General features: G+C 40.1%; 1 long non-coding RNA gene across 9 annotated transcripts in view; it reads right to left on the bottom strand.

Annotated features, from left to right (window-relative positions):
• Window positions 1-17,878, bottom strand: part of LOC122975289 — a 249,720-nt gene that overhangs the window by 160,272 nt on the left and 71,570 nt on the right. The window contains exon 3 of one of the 9 annotated variants that reach the window (XR_006400614.1): window positions 10,247-10,303. The exons of the other annotated variants lie outside the window; for them this stretch is intronic. This is a non-coding gene — a long non-coding RNA (uncharacterized LOC122975289). The remainder of the gene's footprint in view (window positions 1-10,246; window positions 10,304-17,878) is intronic. 9 annotated transcript variants of the gene reach the window in all.

The following is a 17,878-nucleotide window of genomic DNA, read 5'->3' as shown; positions in this document are numbered from 1 at the left end:
TGCTCTACATAGGTTGATGGTTTTGCCTTGAAGAGGTAATGCTAACTATGCCTATTGACAATCAGACCAAAGCAATAGGTCTGAGTAATTGGAAGCCACTGATGTTTTACATTTTAGCCTTTTAGCTAAACCCCTTGCTCTGAGAGATTACACTGTCACCCAGTCGGCGTTGTTTCATCAGTAGTCAAAGTAGCCGAATTGAAGGGTGAAAATGAGATAGAGCCATTCCGACCCGCGCACATACAAACAGTAATATTAAATGGTAAATGCACACATACAAAGAGCAGTGGAACTTTTGCAGCACTGCAGAGGATGACGACATTCAGAGACACCCGCCGCAGTGATGTGCGGCCCCTAGGGCTCCAGCTCTAAGTGTCTCAGGCATCCACACACACACACACACACACACACACACACACACACGCAGCCCATAACTCTGCTTTGCTGATAGCAGGCCTGGGGACTGTCTCCACTACCAAGGCTCACCCCTCCCCCTTCACTTTCCCCCTCCAATACCTTGTCCCACCGGAGTCGTAAATCGCTCCAGTAGCGTCCGCCAAGAGCAATGAAGCCGACACGTGAGGACGAACACACGGCGTGCATGCAGATACACTTGTTCACACACGTTAGAACATGCTCACACGTATCGAGAGTGTATACATGCAGCACGCCAATCAGGTATAAACAACGGCACCAAATAGGCCGCATGATTAGTACAAAATCCCCACTAGTAAAGCAAGAGATTGAGATTTGTTGAGACTAATGTTATTGGGTGGGTTTCTAATGTACTAGCAGACCTAGTTATTAGTGCTTTAAAAGAAAAACCCGTAGAGATGGGATAGAGAGATGGGAATGAAAGTGGGGGCTGAGACAGACACATTGACAAATGAAGAAAGTGAGGGAGAAGCTCATTAAGCTAGCATGGTTGAGGGAATAGCCAATAAAAAGCAAAAGGATGATCACGAGAGAGCAGGAAAGAAAGAGAAAAACAGATGAGAGTGGAGACTGTAGAAGAAAAGGAGATAAGCGAGGGAGGATGAGAATAGGGGAGAAAGGGAATTGGGGAATGTTTTGAAATGTGGAGAGAGAGTTACAATGCAGTTACTGCAATCCTCTCCTTTCACATAAATCTGTCTTGATGTCAGAATACCACTGAGTGCAAAATATGAAATTTTACCCATTCATGTTTATTTGGATGAGGCATCTGGATGTTGGTTGTTTTTATTTTGTCAAGCTTCATTCAAAGTAGCAGCAGTCTTTTTTTTTTTTTTTCCTCTCTTTTTTTTCTTTTTTACCGCTCCTGTCTGTGCCAGTATGAGTCTCACAGGGTAGCTGACGTTCAGCTGCGGAGTCACTTTAGTGTCGGACTAGGGGAAAACAGCCGTATCCTATAACAGGTATTACTTTGCACATCACTCTTGCTTCAGTGCCAATGAATGGAAAACAAACCACTCCGCTGAGTTGCCCACAGCTCATCATCCATTTGCTAGCAACAACAAAGTACGGCCAGAGTGGCTTTTTACTAAGAAAGTGAACAACCATTAGGCATAAAGTGAGCTTAGGTTAAGATAAATGTGTCGGACGGTAAGGAATGATGTCAGAATTGATACTTTGTTACAAACTGGGGGGGAAAAAAGGGGGAAAAAAGGGGAATTTAGATGAATCCAAAAGTCCTTGAAAGGTTTTTGAAAATGTTCAAACTTTCTCAGCCTTAGCTCCATCCGTCTTCCTTGTGTATTACTATAAATCGTGAATTAAAATGTTTTGCTTTTTGACCTCATAATGGAAGCTACAGGCCTTCACCAAGGACAGAAATATTTCTTTTCACGTCGCCTTCTTAATCATCCCGCTGCTCACTGCCCTGAGAGACTTGTGACTTTCCTTTTTCCAAAATGTCTGACAGTAGCCCGTTAACAATTATGAAATACGCTTCACGGCGCTTTCAATGGCAGAGAAAAGACAAATTTCTTATACTTTAGGTGTTGAAAAAGGATCAGATTATGAGTTATATTTATATAGAAACATTTTCTCATACATATAGCAGCACATTAACATTATTGTTGTACTTATTGGCATCGCTATAAACACAATCGGTCATGATACGTTGCAAAGTGCCGTATCACAGTGTTTTTATTTTGACTGAAGACCGACTTGAAACCCACAGTGACACGGATATATTTTCACTTTAGTAATGCATTTGATGCATTATAAAGTTTTTATTGACCAATGAATCACCTAGAAAATGTATTTGCAGGTGTGTGAAATTAAATAAGTAAATTTTTAACAACCTGAATCCCATAAAGCTTAGTTGAGATTGAAATCTACCTTGAAATATTGCTCATGGCAGTGTGAGCTGCGTCCTTTCCTGTCTAATATGTTTATTGGCAATACTCGACTGCCTAGATCACCTTTATAATTCATTATGCCAAGATTAAGCTTGCCAGGATATATTATAGTCTCAATTCCTTTATTAGCTCTTGCTGCAGAATAAAAAAGATTACATACATACTTTTGCTAGGACCTTAAATGATCACCTGTACATATTATCTTAAAATTTCCAGTTATTGGTGCAAAAAAGTTGTTTTTTTCCACTGTACATGTAGCTTGAAAACAAAACTCACAGTTGCAGATGAATCATCCAGTGGAGGTGATGGCTTAAGGCATCAATATGAAGAACTGTCGAACAGCGTCTAAAGCCACCTACCAGAGTTTGTTGGCTGTGTCCGTCAATATTTGTAACTTTCCACAACCAACAATGTGCCAAGCATGCCTACTTTACACCATTGTCCAAGTTTGTACAGGTGAGAAAGTACAGAGGATTTTAACTTCTCTCATAAGCTCCCCCTTTCTTCAAACAACTACCTCCATCAATTTTCATATGTACAAACAAGTTCACCATGACTGCCTTTGAGAAGAAAAGATAAGCGCGCTAATCCCCATTTGAGCGATTATTGCTTCTCGCCCCTCCCTGTGACGGCAAGCTTATTGCCTCACCTCCAAGCGTGGCCGTTCGAAACAGTTATAAACACTTTTGCCTTTGGATTGGAGTGAACACCAGGTAGCACAAAACACTTTCTTTCAAGCACTCCAGGCTTTGCTGTTGCATAATAAGGATACATGCTGTTTCTTGGCACATTGTAACTACTTGAGGAGTCTCAGATTGTAAACCAGATTTATAACAGAGTTTTGAGAATAAACATTGAAGTTTTCAGAGGGTTATGTGTGACTGAGGCATTAACTAATGAGAATACTAATAGAACAGTAAACAATTAACAGTGAGCATGAAAAGAGAGGTCAAGACATCACAACACATTGACATACTGATTGTGAATATTCAGAAATGAATATGTCTGTACAGTATGTGTTTGCACAGAGGGGTTTTTTTTTAGATTATACAGGTCTACTTGTTGTGCACTGAGGTTATGTGCTGCTTATGATTCCTCAAAGCACAAAGCACTCATGCAACCACACAAAATTCTAATATTATCAGTATGCTGTGAATGCCTACCAAGGACCACACATAGACAACACTGTACTGTGCAGGATAAAAACCTGTTAACCCATGTTTATTTACTAATTTATTAATAGATTCCCAAAATAACTCAACTCTAATTTCCATTTCCTTTAGAACAACAATTTCTCTCCAAAGCAATGAACTCTATTAGGATATTGCTGTGAGAGCAATTCTTGAGCTCCCCGATACATCCGTTATAGAAAACAATATCCAAAACCGCAGTGGTCATTGATCCAAATGACACTGTTATTTACTAACAGCTGGAATTTGAATCTCATGAAATGGGAAAAAGGAGTCACAAAAACAGAAATATCAGTCAATCTGTTAGATTGTTAGAATGAGCAATAACTCAGTTAATAATATTATACAGAATTTAAAGTTCTCAAACCCAACAAATGTTTCCTCTGTTGTAACCATAATGTGATGGTTTAATTGTATATCGACAAAGCAGACTGATATTTCCCATAAACAAAAATGATGCCGGCCGTTAAGAAATGCTTGAAATGGTATGGAACAGAATCTGCTGCAATATCAAATGCAATAGTATTTTTCTTAAATAGTTATATACTGCAAGCAATGAATGAGTATAGAATTCTAACTGCCTGTAAGATTTACTTGGTCATGGTTAGAATGGCATATAAAAGGACTTTTAAAAGAGAGGGTTCAGGAAAAGTGTCAGCATTCCATTTTAGATTATTCAACTGAATCCACGGTCCCCTCCTTTTTTCTGCTTTATTCCACCACTCTCGTCTTTCTCTCTTTCCAGTATGCAAACTCACTCTTTGATCTCAAACAGTGAAAGGTGGCTTTATCTTAGAACAACAGAGAGACAGACGATCAGAGGCTTCGTAGACCTCAGAGAAATCTGGATGAGAATAGAAAGATAGAGGAAGAAAGACAGGAGGGTTTGTGGGGGTGGGAGGGTGGGAAGGTGGGAGGGAGGGGTAGGTTGGAATGAGCTGGTTACAGTAGCCGAAAAAAAATTGTCATCTCTAAGAGGAGAGAAGAAGTAGAGTTTAATATACACCTGGCTAAAAAGGACCTTTACTGAGCTTTTCTCCCAGGACTACAGCATTAAAAAGAAATGATATCTCTAATATACTGTACATATAAATGATGAGTACTGGCAAAATGAATCATGGCAAACAACAGTGCAACATTCTCCTTAATATAAATACTGTGCTAGCTAATTACCATATTATTTAAAAAAGAGAACATTAGCCACCCGTCAGCTGAAGGGCCACAGACTAAAGGTTCAGCCTACCATCATAAACCATGGGGATAACACTGCAAACTTTTGGATAGTTTTTTTTCTTTAAAAAGAACTTTAGATGTGTGGCACTAAGTTGTACAAAAGAAAAGTGACAGAAGTATTTGTATGAAGAATGAAAAAGGGGAGCTCGCCAAAGAGGTTTAATCCTTGCCCCTCCTCCTTCACACACCTGGCCGATCGCTGGGAAAAGCAGCTGTGATTGTTGAATTGTCTCACTGTTACAGAAAGTTACAAAAAATTGCAGCCCCTCTGATTCTGACATTAAAAAAAGAGAGATTTCAGAAGCTGTTAGACAATACAACACTTTTGTTTTATGCATACTGAGGGCTTTACTACAGAAACACTGTCACTTAAGACACAAAGAAAATGTTTTATATGTACAAACGGAAACTGCAAATATGTATTTGTCCAAAACGGATGAAAACATACCCACTTTCTCTAAGTAAAGAGCTACAGTATGTAAAGAGAAGTCTATCCTGCTGGGTGAAAACAGAGAAATGAATTTGTTTCCGAGTAAACGCCGACTGTCCTCAACTGCGATCAGTTCAGTGAGAACACGACTCTTTCATGACACACAAATCCCCAAATACACGTACTGTCTGGACGTATATATGGGTATGTTTGCATGGGCATATGTATCTACATTTTTTATTTGCTTTATTTTTATATTTCATGTTGCAATCTTCATTTAATATTCTATGCTTTTACTGCTATTATATCGCTACTATCCATTAAAACTGAATGGAAAAACAACTGAAATTGAATTGAACTGACGTTGAGAGATTCTCACAGAGACAGAGAAAAGACAGAGAAACTATAGGCTAAGGGTTTTTTCAAAGCAGAGGACAGCAAGATTGCCCTTGCAGTAGGACCACCTTATCAATTTGATTAGAGTGTGAAAGGACACTTAAGATCTCAATTGCCAACACATTAGTAGTCTACTCAGCCCCCTGCCTTGCAATCCAATGGCTAATGTTTGGGGTAGTGGGGGAGTTTAAAAAGATTATTTGATTTCACTTAGATATGCCCCTGCATGTGAAATCAAATAGCGATTAGATAATATGTGTGCTAAATATGAAAGGGCCTGCTTCATTTGAAAAATTGATTTACATTTCAAATGTTTTTGCCAAGCCAGAAACACAAGAGTCAGCTCTGCAATATATGTAAAAACATTCAGATGGCAGGACCTATTAGATTACAAAGATTACTATATTTCAGCTTCGCCACTGATATAGATTAAACTTTTAAGAGCCCTTAAAAACAGCTTAAAAAGACAAGCTAGGATGTAGATTTGAGATAAAGTTTTCTTATTTCCCCTCTGTTCTTGTTGAAGGAGTGCAGCAGTAGGCAAGAAAGTAATAATAATTCACTCTGCAAAAAAATAATTCAGAAAGGATGAAGGGGCTGAGAAGATTTCCTATTAGACCTACTTTATGCTCAGCTTGAAAGCAGAGAGGACAAGAGAAGAGAAGAGAAGAGAAGAGAAGAGAAGAGAAGAGAAGAGAAGAGAAGAGAAGAGAAGAGAAGAGAAGAGAAGAGAAGAGAAGAGAGTGGGCATCAAAAGGAAAGTATTTTCACTCTGTTTCCTCTATCGTTTGTTGTTCTGGTTTCATCGCATAACTTTTCAGTGCCGCTTTTTCACACTAAGACAATCCTTTCTAGGAGAGCTGGATGACAGTAAGCTTTTAAGGGGACAGAAATATATATGGAAGAAAGACCATCCCCATTGTTTGCAAGGACAGCTATTGTTGAGAATCAAAACTAAAATGTACATAGACCTTATATATTCTGCCACGTATGCACCATGTGAAATGCGTCTCCCTCTTCAACCACAGGACAGAATGAACACAACTTCAAATTGCTAAACTTCTTTTCTCTGTGAGTGTTTTCATGCTGTATACACACGTAATCATCGGCTCCGCGCTCGTGAGTCGAATACCGCGCTGAGCCTCTACATTCTGTGACTCAGTCATCCTCAAAAAAAAATCATCCAGCAGTCAAAACCTCATTAAACTCCTACCTCTTTGACGTGAATAAGGGACTGTCGAAAGTTAGAGAAGAGGCAATTGGATTTGATCTGTCACTTTCCTATAAATACTTTCATTCAGGGCCTGTGGATTGCTTCAGCTGTGGTGCTCATCGCATTCAATTCTTCAGCCCTGGATCCAATTTTCAGAAAACTTATTGGTGAACCAAAATAGCAATGGATCTATTGACTGCAGATCTCCTGGTTAAAAAGGTATGGGAGTCTCTTGACAGGATGCTATGAACAAGGATGCAAACTGTGAACATGCATGCAGGAACACACAGACACATATATGTACACTCAGATAAGAAAAGGTGGGGATGTAGACAACTGTTCCCAAAAGTAGTTTGGGAGCTTTTTATATGTCCAATATTGGTATCCTGCTATATCAAACACACACACACACACACCTCATAGTCTCATAGTAAGACTAATCATTACTAACATAGCAGCATATCCAGCCAATAAAGATGACTCAGATCACCAAGGGAACAGAGCAGATCTCCTTCAATGCTATTTCTCATTTTTTCCACTCACAGCCACTCTCGTCTGTCTCTGCTTATCTCTGACTCTCTCTTCACAGGTCTGTCTCACCAATTCCTCTTGTCCTCACCTGCATCTTTCTTCTTTTCATTCATCACTCTACCTCTTTTTTTTTTCTACCAAATCCATAGACCCACCTCTCTCTGTCACAGGCAAACCAAGCTCTTTCTCCTCATCTAAGCGAGCTGATTGGGATCCTCTTAGAAGGGGTAGCCGAGCTTTGACAGCAATCACGGACGGGATGTAAGCTAGGACTGGGAAGACACACACATTCCTGCACGCACCTATACGTACGCACAGAGACACACATCACAGAAAGGCACTTGTGCTAATATGCTGATGGCTGGCCTGGGGCAAGGGTGAGACCGGTCGCCATGTGTACAGTTCTCAGTTTTTATTGGTGTTTGTGATGGGCTGTGCTGCCTTCCCCGCCAAGGACGGGGAGGCAGGACTCGGGGGCAAGCAGAGTGAAGGTGTTTAAAAGGAGGATATGTCAATAAACATATACATATATAAGAACGTTGGGTTGCTTGTGGTCATTTATTGAGATAGGACGCACATCTATTCATGCAAAAAGCGAGCAAGGGTGTTGAGTAACATAACAGATGTGTCCCCACAGGATAGAAGAATGCGTAAAGTCTGTGTGTGTGTTTTTTGTTATGTTTATGTTTTTATCTGTGTCTGTGTGTGCCCGTTTGTATTGTGCATTTGCATTTCTGCATGTGAATTTATGTGTGTGTGTGTTTTTTGCTGGTGTGTGTGTGTGTATATATGTGGGTGTGCGGCTGGCTAGTGGTTATGTAAGACACTAATTGTCATGCAGTGCGCAGGGTGCAGACACTAAGCATGAAGCTTTCTCCGAGCCCACAGCATGAATATTAAAATAATTAAGAATAATGTATCCACGGATTCAAGGGAGAGCATGTAAACATCAAAACACTTTGTTTGCATAGATATACGCTCAGTTTTATGTATATATGTACATTTATTTCATCTTGCATATACACCTATGTACTCTTGAGTGTCTGACTGTATCTTAATGTGTCTTTTTTTATGAGTCCTTGCCTGCGTGTTTGTAAGTCTAAAGTTTACATCAGAGGAAAAAGCAAGAGACGGTTGATCCTTAAATCACAGTGCCTCGAGGGCTCTGAGACACTAACACGGATGTTTGAATTAATAAGCGTGTGCCGCAACTAAACATGATTTCATGAGGTTTCAAGGATGTGTGGATGGTCCAAACACATGCGTGTAATATTTAAAGGCTCAGAATCAAATTCATTTGATGCTAAATCAGCTAAATCCGACAAATTGATGGCTTGTGTTGCTCTTATCTTTTAGGATAGAGTTCACGGTTGGCATAGGTTGTTCTACCATTTATTAGATGAAGCAACTTGGTTGAAAGATTTTGAAAGCTTTGGGATTTGGGTTCTTAATCGGTTCCTGTCATGATATCACAGAATAATTTAAGAATGGAGAGATTTAAATATGGATGAAAATATATCAAAGAGCATAAAGAATCAGATTCAGCATTAGTCAGAAAGAAATGTAATCAATTTTGTATGAGATGTTTCTTAAGCGATTTGCAGTCTGTGTTCGCCAAGACTTCTAAGACCTACCACAATGATGAGCGTTTGTGTCCCTCACTTTTATTTTGTTTGCCCTCTTTTGAACTCCAATCCAAATTATCCAATTTATCTGTGAAATAAGGTTATATTTGCCTGCTATGGGGCAATCTTTTGAATCTTTTAATTTATTGTACACAGGTTGCTACAGCCATTAGTCTTTGAGGCAGGAGACCGGGGTCCGGGTCCTGTCACAGACCTGCAATTAATGTTCGCTTGTATAATAACAGTAATCTTTTCCTAACATTTAAATGTTGAAGTCGCCTAACACTAACCGTACCTTACCGTGTAGATATGGGTCACCCTGTGACGTAGGGGTTAAGACGCCAACCATTAACCACAATGACCCCTGTTAATTCTGCTTTTCTTTTAACCAAATTTCCTGTAATTTCTCTATTGTTACATCTAATTAAGGCATACAAATGCCCCCAAAATATATTTAAAAAAAAATACAGATATTGTGGAAAATTAGAATTTAAAAACATCTGCATTAAACGTAATCCAGAGTCTAATACAGATTAAAAAAACAAATGGAAAATCTTGGTTGAAACAGTCATATAAGCAAGCAAAGCAATTAATCTAACTCTACACTCCAAGGATGTGCAAGTACAGTGGCCATAGCTGTTTGAGCTCCTGCCCTTTTGCCCTCTTTGGCTGAAGTGTAATTCTGGACCAATTAATAATAATAACAACAATAATAATCATTATTATTATTACTACTACTACTACTTCTTGTTGTTTTTGTTATTGCTGCTACTCTTATAATCATTATTGTGAGAAAGCCTGCCAAGCTCCTACTCAACAAGCACTTACATCATTGTCGACAGACATTTTTTCCAGTCATTTATGCAGCAGTTTGCCACAAACAGGTTTTATGATCATTTTGTTCTTAATTTGTTAATTAATGGGTTTCATTAATCAAAGCTGCTTCTGACAGGCTTGCAGTGGACTTTGGAATTGTGAGGCAACTACTGTAAGCGGCATCCAGTGGACATTCTGGGTAAAATGTGTTTTTGCATGTTTTTTACTCATTCATTGTTATATGAATCACATATACTGGCACTTCACATTGCTGTTGCCAAATGCTTACATTTTGTATGTGTTTTTCCTCCTCCAGACAACCATTAACTTCTTAAACTCTTGGGGCGCTGGTGAAGAAATGCTAAACAACTTCTTGACAGTGTGACATAAAGTCAGAGCAATGTCTAGTCTACAAAACTTACAAGTCATGATTTTTCTCTGTCTCATGCTCTGTATCTATCTCTCACCAGGACTTGGGTCTTGAATTGGCCAATAACATGCCAGAGCGGGGTGAAATCACAGCCCTGCAGGAGAGAAGAGAAATTAGGTGATCGGTGCTTCATTCGGGCAATTGCTTATGCCTGAGGCTCCCTGACACTGGGAGGGCACTCTGTACAAATTTCAGCCACATTAGGAGTTGAGATATCCAGGGAAGAGCAACTGGACTCTCTCCTTCTCCTTGGCAACTCAACTGGCTTGGTCTGATTAATTTGCCCTAGGTATGCTGCATTACCACATTCCATTACATGAATGGCTATCTCTCGGGGTTCACACAGTTCATATCGTTAAGTCTGAGGGAAAAAAAAAAAATGTAACAAGTCAGCAGAGATCAGCAAGTAATGGTGCTGGGAGTTTTACACTGGAAGAGAAAGAAAAAGAAGATGTCATTTTTTTGTTTCTTCTCCGTGCAGCCTGCAGGAATCAGATGACGTCCATGTCGAATTCACAAAGCCATTATTTTTTTTTCTTTTTGTCACCAGTGTTCATGTTCAATTCATTCAAAAGGTGAGACAGCATTCACTCAAAGTCAATCACAGCACAGTGTCTCACCACCGCTCCTTTTCTATAACCACACAATTACAATATTTATGAGAACTCCTGCTGATGGAAAGACTATTTCGCTGTCTCTTCCCCCTCTCTCCTCCCTCTCCCTATCTCCTCTTTTCTTTGTGGCCCTCATTCTTTTCTGTGGGCTTATTTTAATGAAAAGTGTGGTGGTGAATCGCTCGGGCATTCGGCAGGCTTGTAATTTCCACAACACGATGATGTGAATAACTATGAGCTGATGGTCCTAAAGACACTGACAGCTCCCAGAATAAATACACTGAAAAAAACACAGGAGAATAAAGGGCAAAATCCTTCTTCATGTGGCCCCACTTTGCCCCTGAGAGCCTCTAACAATAAATCATATAAAATGATTGAAAAATGAAATGTTCATTACAATGACCTTAAACTGTAAAAGAAAAGCATGAGAGAACGAGGCAAAATGACTGTATTTAAAAGAGGAGCGAACAGAAGGGAACGCAAATGTTCCCATCAGGGTGAATATCTTATAATACACCTCCGCCGGGGGAAGATTATTGATAGCGAGTGTATGATTGTGGGTGGGGGGGGGTTGGCATTAAAAATACTCCTACCACCACCACCACCACCGCCGCTGCTTCTGCCGCACTGCCTCTCCTTCATTCCATTAAACCTCGCTACTATAATATGCATCAGAATTGCTGCTAGGTAGTCGTTCCCATGCTACAGCAGGCATGTGAAATCGCAATCATTTGAACTTGAGGGTTGTGTCCTGGTGAGAGATGACTTATTCATGGCATAGTGTGCGTACCAGGGGAAGATTATCTACCCATGGGGGCCCACCCTCCTACCAAGGGCATTCTACGGAAATGTTAACCTGTGGGGCTTCTACTCCCTCAAACAAAAGAGAGAAATATGAAAAAGAAAAAATTTCAGAGGGCATGGAGGTTTGTAATGTACTCACACTACAGGATGTGTTTTCCGTTGCACTTCCAGAAAGTTAGGTGATTCACAAGAGACAGATTTTAAAACCATTCTCATGATTAATGCAGCAGAGGACAAACAGCCAGATTTTTAGTCAGTACTATGGGTCAAAAACTTCTAAAATGCTGCATCCTACATTTCCCATGATGCAACCGATAGCATATTTTTTCTTTAGAGACTCCCTGCCTGGTAAATGTCTTTCAGACTCCATGCTTCACATATCATGGGTAATTATGTAACTGTACACACTCACAGGCTGAGTAGTACTCCATGCAATTAGTAAATTGACCCTTATGTACATAAGCAGTGGAGTGCCCTTTAAAAAAGTGCAATGGGAAAGAAGGCGAAAAAAGATAAGAAATGCTGTTGCATACTGTATAACTGGACTTGAAATCTGTCATGATGTTAGCTTTAACATCCCCCATTGTCAGTAAATGTTCAGAAGTGATGATGTAGTATTTATTCAAATGTTTCAATGGGTGGAATAACTAGACAATCTCAAGATACACACACAAACAACACAGCAGAGTGAGACACATCAGTGTAGAGAACATGACACTATAGTCCAGGGGCCTGTACTACAAAGCAAGTTCAACATAACTGCGATATCTTTTTGTTAGCTGGCTTCACTGAGCCTAACACCGGCCACCCAGATAACCAGTACTACCAAACTGGCTATCAACTAGCTCAGTCAACTCTGAGTTTTCCTGTCCGGCTATGAGCATGCTCATGTGAAAGAGGCGGGGTTGTTAATTACAAGCGACATCATCAGAACCATGAATGAAGTACTTCATGATGATATGATATGAGATGAAATGGTGATACCAAGTAGGATACCTGTGGAAAAAATCTGTTTTAGGCACAGCAAAAAGTTATATTCAACAAAGTGGAATAAAAACAATAGGCTGTAATTCAACAGAATAAGAAGATGTAGAAACAAAAGAACTAATTTCCAAATATTAACAGTAGCCTAAGGCTTAAAATACATGTAGGTATTATTATATATGACTCATGAGTTTTTTTGCTATTTAGTTGGATGGTGAAGAAATCGTTCTGAATATGTCATGCACATAAAAAACTTAAAAGTAATACCAGACTGTTTCTGCTGCTGAAGCAAAGAGTGGAAAAGTAGCTAATGACTGATGAAGTTTATCTGACACAAATGTTGCATTTATAATGATGGGAGCCAATTAACAGTGTGTGGATTATTTTTCTAATAAAAGACAAGCTTTGGTTTTTATTTCCAGTTATCATCACACAGTCGTCTCATGTTATTCTGAGCTTCAGTGATGGAATCAGAGTATAAAATCATCCAAACTGTCAGCTGTCACTCTGAGGATAAAATAAACTTTGCGCAATTAAAATGCAGCTAAAATCATCGTTATGTGTTTAGTGTCGTAAACGATCTCTCTGTTTGTTAGAAGCTCTGTTTTAAAACCAGAGTGGAAGTAGAAAGCCTGGAATAATAAAATGTTTCTACTGAACTATAAATATATATATTGCTCTTTTTTACTTGTCACTTTATTGTAAACTCAGGACTTTTGCTCATGTTGGGATCTTGTAGGAATGACTTTTTTTTTCCAGTGATCTGATTGGCCAGGTTGACAGGTTATCTGATCCTCTAAAGCATAAGTTACCATGGTGATGTAACCCAGTAAGACGTGAACCATTGTCCTGACCCTGAAAACCCAGGGTTAAACCTGAAGTTACTTCACTAACCCCAAATCTTGCTTCGTAGTACAGGCCTCTGCCTGTACTGAATATTAAAAAGACAAATACATCTGATTGACAAGAGCCGTGACACTGTTTACATAGAAGTTGGGAAACTCTTCTTCAAACTTGTCGCCAAGTGCTTGCTCATGGGGAATTGTTGGGTCTCTGTAAATTAAAGAGTATGGTCTAGACCTGCTCTATGTGAAAAGTGTCCTGAGATGACTTTTGTTGTGATTTGGCGCTATATAAATAAAAATTGATTGATTGATTGAAGTAAAGGCGTGGACTGCCGGTCCACCAAACACAAAGCTACTCCACAGTACCTACTTCAGGAAATGTCAGATGAAGACATGTAAGATCTAAACACCAGCTTCTGAAGGTAAACAAGAACTTTACACAGACTTAAGACGAACACATGGGCGCTAGACACATGCAGCATTAAGCGTACCTCAGGTATTAACTTCAAATGACAGTTTGTGCACTCACCACTAATTGAACTTGTAGGGCTTTTTTTCCCTTCTGGAGACGATTAAATGGGCAGCCATAACTGTGGAGACAACTATGCAGTAACATTCATGTGACAACTATGAAGTGACACAGTTAATTGCACTTAATTGCGATCACCTGGAAGCCCAGGTGTAAAACAAATTCTGATTAGATTAGATTTCATCCAGCTAGAATTAAAACCAGCGGGACTCTGCTTCTTGAGGCGGGAAAAGTATCACACAAGACAGTCAAATAAAGCTTTCTAGGCTTTGGCTTTCTGGGATAATGAAATAAACCCCCCCCACACACACACACCACAACACGCTCACTCAGGCACATCCCTCATCATCACGACACAATTGTAGTCATTATGTATTGTATGTACATCCATATGTGCAGTAATCCCAACCGAGCTGAGGCAAGAGAAGTGCAGGTAATGGTGGCACCTACTCCAGGGACGGCAGCCATTTCATGGCTGGTCACTCTGGCCTCTCCAAATGCCTTGGTGTGATCGATCCACATACGCACTCTCTCTCTCTTCCTGCCTCTCCCTGCTTCCCTCGCTCTCTCCCAGGACATTTTACGCTGGCTTACGCAGTGATGCATTTGATTACACAGCACCTCACCGGGGCCAACTCATCAAAAACTTGATCCAGGGAGAGGCAGGTGAGGGAATAAGTTTGGTGAAGCTATCTCCAGTGGAAACGTGGAAAAGATAAACTCGGTTTAAAACTTGAGAAACTTCCAAGCAGAACATTTTAACAAATGACAAAATGTAGGGTCATACTATCAGGGTTACCAGCGTTAAATATGTACAGCAGATAAAAGGAGGCATAAAATGGGCACCAAATTCCCACATCTCCTTTTCCGCATGAATAGCATTGTTAAAAAATGTTTGAATGATAAAAAAGTGAGGATCAGACAATCTAGAGACTACACTATATATTCCAGATATATATTTTTAACAGCTTCGCAGCAACAACAGCACCTCGTGCATGTTACAGCTACAGCTAGTAGCTATTGTACACTCATGACAGCTCAGCTACCCCATAGACGCAGTGTCCTTCAGTTAGCCGTGTCACTACTTCAGTCTAGCCATTAAATGATTCAGTGGCCTGTCCCAGCTCTTTACTTAAACTTCTCACAGTGTAGGACTTTATTATTGATGAAACGCTGAGTGCAGGATACTCAAATATGCAAGATTTGCAAACTTCTGTCAGAATGAACACTCCTCTGTCCCGGTGCCTGTACTGTCATCATGAAATGGAGAAACTGGACTTGTGTGTGTGTGAGTGTGTACCGCTGTCTCCTCTACCTATAGTGCTTGGCAAAGATGACACCTCATTATAGTTCGCGTATCACCTTGGCTCAACCTCTGGCCCCTGGCATAGCTGGCGGACTACTGCACATTCCGCAGGGATCGCTGCGGACCTCCTCACTCTCACCTCAAACACACAGACAGACAGCAGAAATAATTAGTTGCCCGTTAGATAACTTTTTCAGGTCCTAATAGGCCTTTCTTAAACCTGTACGTTCATGCTCATAACAGCAGGTAAATATAAGAAAGCAGTATGCTGTAAATCTGTCTACATTCACACTAGGAAAGCAAGCAGGGTGCTCTAAGCTGGATTTGGTTGAGGAAACACGCTCTGTGAAATAAAATCTGTTTGCACAAATGTGATACATTGTGCCTGGGTGTGTACAGCTCTTGGTGAGAGAGCCGGGGGAATCGGCAAAATTACTTGTGCACTCTTTTGTAAATGGACAGTCTTCTGCTTCTGTGTCTCCCCCCGCTCTTTTGCACACACTTGCTCGCCTTCAATTTCCTTTATCTTAGGCTGTATGTATCTCAAGCCTTTTCTCTGATCTGTTATCTTGGTATCAAATCATAGGCAGGCACGTATGTATACACACATAGTGTCTCTCTCCCTGGAACAATGGTGTTCCTTGGTTGAGGGAGCATCCAAGCTAGATAAGGGCAGAGACTTGATCCCATCTTTGAGACACTCCTCTCACACAGAGCTCAGCTGTAATTACAGCCTGTGTCCTTGCTGACCATCAGTACCCTGAGCATTTGTGTCTGTGTTTTTGTGTTTTGCTGTAAATACGTACTGTCGGTTTTGCTTTCTTTGAAATGTGAGTTGGCCCGATCTTTTTGCAGTGTAACTTTGTGACCACACATAGACAGACGCACAGAATGAAAAATATATTAGCTCTATTCTTGAATGCAAGAGAGGAGTTGACTCCAGGTGAAATCTATTATATATTTTCTCATGTTACATTATTAAATCTATTCAAATCAGAGCAGAGAAGATGTAGATAAAAACCAGCAAAGGAGCTCAAGGATATCTCAGGCCTGAGACAATTTAAGTACTGAAAGTCAATATAAGGAGACGACCTTAATGCTTTATTTTGTAAATATTCAGAGACATTTGGCCCATTGGTCACATTCAGCACGGCACTTACAGATATTGATTTTTCTTTTTCTTTTTTAACTTATAGCGAGCTTGAGGCAAGGGTGAGACAAGGTTAGAATCAATGTGTTTAAACTCTTTGCGGTTGTGGAACTGCATCATACTGCCACAGAAGTGACGACTGGAATCAGGAAACAAACACAAAATAATATTAAGAGGGGAGTAATGTAAGGAAGAGAGCATCAGTCAACCACAGATGCTGATAGATATGAAAAAAGCTAAAGAAGTTTGGTTGACAAAACTTTCATCAAAATGAGAGCATGGTAGGAAGGACTAGAAAAAGGAGATAAAGCTATGTTTATCCCTAAAAGAAAAGCCCTATTAATTCCCCGATGCAAACAATTTGGCACTGGAGGTTTTCTACTCATAGATGCTAATATTATAGATGAGGTGGGTGGATAAAAGGTTGACTCTGATCAAGATGATTGAATGAAAGAAAAGGGAGAGAAGAAGGAGATAGAATAATAAAGAACCAAAGAAAAAGAAAAGTTGATGTAAAAAAGGTTTAAAGCCCAAAAATTTCATGCAGGTGTTCAAATCTGTGAGAGCACACATGCACAGCTGGATGAATGCATCTATGAATACACTGTTACAAGTGTTCTGGACAAACTCGTACATAAATACATATAAATCCTTCTCATTCCCAGTCTATTTACTGTATCTACTAGAATAATGATACCACTGCCTGCGGGCTCGTACATACATACTCTAACACAACCTAATACCAACAGAGCAACTTTGTTCTCACCATCTGCTTCCAACCCCTTCTTTCTCTCTGTCCTTCCCTCTTTTGCTTCTCTGTATGATTATCTCTCCTTCTCTTCCACCACAGGCAGAGGAAATAGACGGTTTTGGCCAGAGAATGTGCCTTTGTATGCAGGAGACTGCACAAAAGTGTTTATCATTTACACAAAAGCGGTGTCTGTGTGTATGTAGATGCGCATGTCTGTGTGTATATAGTCGTATAAAGCCAAAGTGTCTTTTGTAAGTAATGCAATTGGATTACAGTGGTGTAGACCTGCTGTTTTCTGTAAGAATCGAGGAGGCTTTTCAAATCCACAGGCCTGTGATTGAATTACCTTTCGTTCTAAGTCGCTGCCTGACACGGCAGTGTTTCCCCTATAATTGCACAGTCCTGGCAGGCCGCCAGGCCAACGAGAACCTCCACCAGGCCAAAAGAAATATTTTTTAATGCCAAGAATAACGCCAAATATCCATTCACTTGGAAATCAATGATCATTTGCGTGTGGGATCCTCTGTGCAGCGCTGTTCCGAAATGTGAGTCGACCTCTGTGTCATTGCCTGGGAAACTCTTGCTAGCATAGCTCCTTTAAGGAATAGGGCAGTGTGTAATGTGTCTGCATAGCAAGTGTGTGGTTGAGTGAGTGTGAGAGAGTGAGCCGCAAAAAAGTGTTGGTG

This window comes from Thunnus albacares, chromosome 23 (genome assembly GCF_914725855.1).
Source record: "Thunnus albacares chromosome 23, fThuAlb1.1, whole genome shotgun sequence".
Taxonomy (NCBI): domain Eukaryota; kingdom Metazoa; phylum Chordata; class Actinopteri; order Scombriformes; family Scombridae; genus Thunnus; species Thunnus albacares.
Note: the sequence above shows the minus strand (reverse complement) of the source record. Positions and strands in the feature narration are given on the sequence as shown.